Raw genomic sequence first — 5,513 nt, forward strand, 5'->3', positions numbered from 1 at the left:
CTACCGAGAAGATCATCCAAATTCAACAACGGTTGAAAACCGCCCAAAGTCGACAAAAGAGCTACGCTGACATTAAAAGAAAAGATATAGAATTTGAAATTGGAGAGATGGTCATGCTTAAAGTTGCAACTTGGAAAGGCGTTGTTCGATTTGGTAAACGAGGGAAATTAAATCCAAGGTATATTGGACCATTCAAGATTATTGATCGTGTCAGACCAGTAGCTTACTGACTAGAGTTACCTCAACAACTCGCGGCTGTACATAACACTTTCTACGTCTCAAATTTGAAGAAATGTTTTGCTAAAGAAGATCTCACTATTCCGTTAGATGAAATCCAAATCAACGAAAAACTTCAATTCATCGAAGAACCCGTCGAAATAATGGATCGTGAGGTTAAAAGACTTAAGCAAAACAAGATACCAATTGTTAAGGTTCGATGGAATGCTCGTAGAGGACCCGAGTTCACCAGGGAGCGTGAAGATCAGATGAAGAAGAAATACCCGCATCTATTTCCAGAAGATTCGTCAACACCTTTATCAGCTTAAAATTTCGGAAATTTATTTAACGGGTAGGTACTGTAGTGACCCGAACTTTTCCATGTTTATATATATTAATTGAGATTGATATTTACATGATTAAATGTTTCCAACATGTTAAACAATCAAACTTGTTAAGACTTGATTAATTGAAATATGTTTCATATAGACAATTGACCACCCAAGTTGACCGGTGATTCACGAACGTTAAAACTTGTAAAAACTATATGATGACATATATATGGATATATATATATATATAGTTAACATGATACTATGATAAGTAAACATATCATTAAGTATATTAACAATGAACTACATATGTAAAAACAAGACTACTAACTTAATGATTTTTAAACAAGACATATATGTAACGATTATCGTTGTAAAGACATTTAATGTATATATATATATATATATCATATTAAGAGATATTCATACATGATAATATCATGATAATATAATAATTTAAAATCTCATTTGATATTATAAACATTGGGTTAACAACATTTAACAAGATCGTTAACCTAAAGGTTTCAAAACAACACTTACATGTAACGACTAACGATGACTTAACGACTCAGTTAAAATGTATATACATGTAGTGTTTTAATATGTATTTATACACTTTTGAAAGACTTCAATACACCTATAAAAATAATTCTACTTAACAAAAATGCTTACAATTACATCCTCGTTCAGTTTCATCAACAATTATACTCGTATGCACCCGTATTCGTACTCGTACAATACACAGCTTTTAGATGTATGTACTATTGGTATACACACTCCAATGATCAGCTATTAGCAGCCCATGTGAGTCACCTAACACATGTGGGAACCATCATTTGGCAACTAGCATGAAATATCTCATAAAATTACAAAAATATGAGTAATCATTCATGACTTATTTACATGAAAACAAAATTACATATCCTTTATATCTAATCCATACACCAACGACCAAAAACACCTACAAACACTTTCATTCTTCAATTTTCTTCATCTAATTGATCTCTCTCAAGTTCTATCTTCAAGTTATAAGTGTTCTTCATATATTCTACAAGTTATAGTTACATAAAATCAAGAATACTTTCAAGTTTGCTAGCTCACTTCCAATCTTGTAAGGTGATCATCCAACCTCAAGAAATCTTTGTTTCTTACAGTAGGTTATCATTCTAATACAAGGTAATAATCATATTCAAACTTTGGTTCAATTTCTATAACTATAACAATCTTATTTCAAGTGATGATCTTACTTGAACTTGTTTTCGAGTCATGATTCTGCTTCAAGAACTTCGAGCCATCCAAGGAGCCGTTGAAGCTAGATCCATTTTTCTATTTTCCAGTAGGTTTATCCAAGGAACTTAAGGTAGTAATGATGTTCATAACATCATTCGATTCATACATATAAAGCTATCTTATTCGAAGGTTTAAACTTGTAATCACTAGAACATAGTTTAGTTAATTCTAAACTTGTTCGCAAACAAAAGTTAATCCTTCTAACTTGACTTTTAAAATCAACTAAACACATGTTCTATATCTATATGATATGCTAACTTAATGATTTAAAACCTGGAAATACGAAAAACACCGTAAAACCGGATTTACGCCGTCGTAGTAACACCGCGGGCTGTTTTGGGTTAGTTAATTAAAAACTATGATAAACTTTGATTTAAAAGTTGTTATTCTGAGAAAATGATTTTTATTATGAACATGAAACTATATCCAAAAATTATGGTTAAACTCAAAGTGGAAGTATGTTTTCTAAAATGGTCATCTAGACGTCGTTCTTTCGACTGAAATGACTACCTTTACAAAAATGACTTGTAACTTATTTTTCTGACTATAAAACTATACTTTTTCTGTTTAGATTCATAAAATAGAGTTCAATATGAAACCATAGCAATTTGATTCACTCAAAATGGATTTAAAATGAAGAAGTTATGGGTAAAACAAGATTGGATAATTTTTCTCATTTTAGCTACGTGAAAATTGGTAACAAATCTATTCCAACCATAACTTAATCAACTTGTATTGTATATTATGTAATCTTGAGATACCATAGACACGTATACAATGTTTCGACCAATCATGTCGACACATCTATATATATTTCGGAACAACCATAGACACTCTATATGTGAATGTTGGAGTTAGCTATACAGGGTTGAGGTTGATTCCAAAATATATATAGTTTGAGTTGTGATCAATACTGAGATACGTATACACTGGGTCGTGGATTGATTCAAGATAATATTTATCGATTTATTTGTGTATATCTAACTGTGGACAACTAGTTGTAGGTTACTAACGAGGACAGCTGACTTAATAAACTTAAAACATCAAAATATATTAAAAGTGTTGTAAATATATTTTGAACATACTTTGATTTATATGTATATATTGTTATAGGTTCGTGAATCAACCAGTGGCCAAGTCTTACTTCCCGACGAAGTAAAAATCTGTGAAAGTGAGTTATAGTCCCACTTTTAAAATCTAATATTTTTGGAATGAGAATACATGCAGATTTATAAATGATTTACAAAATAGACACAAGTACGTGAAACTACATTCTATGGTTGAATTATTGAAATCGAATATGCCCCTTTTTATTAAGTCTGGTAATCTAAGAATTAGGGAACAGACACCCTAATTGACGCGAATCCTAAAGATAGATCTATTGGGCCTAACAAACCCCATCCAAAGTACCGGATGCTTTAGTACTTCGAAATTTATATCATATCCGAAGAGTGTCCTGGAATGATGGGGATATTCTTATATATGCATCTTGTTAATGTCAGTTACCAGGTGTTCACCATATGAATGATTTTTATCTCTATGTATGGGATGTGTATGAAATATGAAATCTTGTGGTCTATTATTATGATTTGATATATATAGGTTAAACATATAACTCACCAACATTTTTGTTGACGTTTTAAACATGTTTATTCTCAGGTGATTATTAAGAGCTTCTGCTGTCGCATACTTAAATAAGGACGAGATTTGGAGTCCATGCTTGTATGATATTGTGTAAAAACTGCATTCAAGAAACTTATTTTGTTGTAACATATTTGTATTGTAAACCATTATGTAATGGTCGTGTGTAAACAGGATATTTTAGATTATCATTATTTGATAATCTACGTAAAGCTTTTTAAACCTTTATTGATGAAATAAAGGTTATGGTTTGTTTTAAAATGAATGCAGTCTTTGAAAAATGTCTCATATAGAGGTCAAATCCTCGCAATGAAATCAATTAATATGGAACGTTTTTAATCAATAAGAACGGGACATTTCAAATAACGGCAACAAAAACCAAAAATAGCCATGTCATAGGTGTGAAGAAAATCATCAGGGGTTTCGCACGACATTTTGCAACAGGTGTAATAGAAATGGTCATAGCGCGACAAAGTGTGAGGTCTACGGACCAAAGTTTAACAGAACTAAAGGAACAAATAATGTCAGAACAAGTAATGCTGAAACGAATAGTGTCGGAGCAAGTAATACCACGCTGTTTGTTTTAAATGTGAAAAACCGGGCCACATTATTAGAAATTGCCCGAATCAGGGGAATACTAATGGGCAGGGCCGTGGAAGAGTTTTCAATATTAATGCGGCAGAAGCACAGGAAGACCCGGAGCTTGTTACGAGTTCATTTCTTATTGACGATAAATCTGCTTATGTTTTATTTGATTCGGGTGCGGATAGAAGCTATATGAGTAGAGAATTTTGTGCTAAATTAAGTTGCCCATTGACGCATTTGGATAGTAAATTTTTACTCGAATTAGCAAACGGTAAATTAATTTCAGCAGATAATATATGTCGGGAGAGAGAAATTAAACTGGGGGATGAAACGTTTAAAATTGATTTAATACCAGTCGAGTTAGGGAGTTTTGACGTAATAATTGGCATGGACTGGTTGAAAAAGTGAGAGCAGAGGTCGTTTGTTACAAAAATGCGATTCGCATTATGCGTGAAAAAGGAAAACCTTTAATGGTGTACGGAGAAAAGAACAACGCGAAATTAACTCTTATTAGTAATTTGAAGGCGCAAAAACTAATAAGAAAAGGTTTTTACGGCATTCTAGCACACAACGAGGAAGTTAAACCTGAAGAAAAGAACATCAGTGATGTTCCCGTCGCAAAAGAATTTCCCGATGTATTTCTAAAAGAATTACCGGGATTACCCCCACATCGATCCGTTGAATTTCAAATAGACCTTGTACCAGGAGCTGCACCAATAGCTCGTGCTCCATACAGACTCGTGCCCAGCGAAATGAAAGAATTACAAAGTTAGTTACAGAAACTTTTAGAGCGTGGTTTCATTCGACCAAGCACATCACCATGGGGAGCTCCTGTTTTGTTTGTCAAGAAGAAAGATGGTACATTCAGGTTGTGTATCGACTACCAAGAGTTGAACAAACTTACCATCAAGAACCGCTACCCACTACCGAGAAGCGATGACTTATTTGATCAACTACAAGGCTCGTCTGTTTATTCGAAGATCGATTTACGTTCTGGATATCATCAAATTCGGGTGAAGGAGGATGATATTCCAAAGACTGCTTTTAGGACGCGTTACACTCATTACGAGTTTATGGTTATGCCGTTTGGATTGACTAACGCTCCAGCTGTGTTCATGGACCTCATGAACTGAGTGTGTGGGCCATATCTTGGCAAGTTTGTCATTGTTTTCATCGATGACATACTTATTTACTCGAAGAATGATCAAGAGCACGAAGAACATTTGAGAAAAGTGCTAGAGTTGCTGAGAAAAGAAAAAGTGTACGCTAAGTTTCCAAAGTGTGCATTTTTGTTGGAAGAAGTTCAATTTCTCGGTCACATAGTGAATAAAGAAGTTATTCAGGTGGATCCAGCAAAGATTGAAATTGTTGAAAAGTGGGAAACCCCAAAAACTCAGAAACACATACGCCAGTTTTTAGGACTAGCTGGTTACTACAGAAGGTTCATCC

Source organism: Rutidosis leptorrhynchoides, chromosome 5 (assembly GCF_046630445.1).
Source record: "Rutidosis leptorrhynchoides isolate AG116_Rl617_1_P2 chromosome 5, CSIRO_AGI_Rlap_v1, whole genome shotgun sequence".
In the NCBI taxonomy this organism is placed as follows: domain Eukaryota; kingdom Viridiplantae; phylum Streptophyta; class Magnoliopsida; order Asterales; family Asteraceae; genus Rutidosis; species Rutidosis leptorrhynchoides.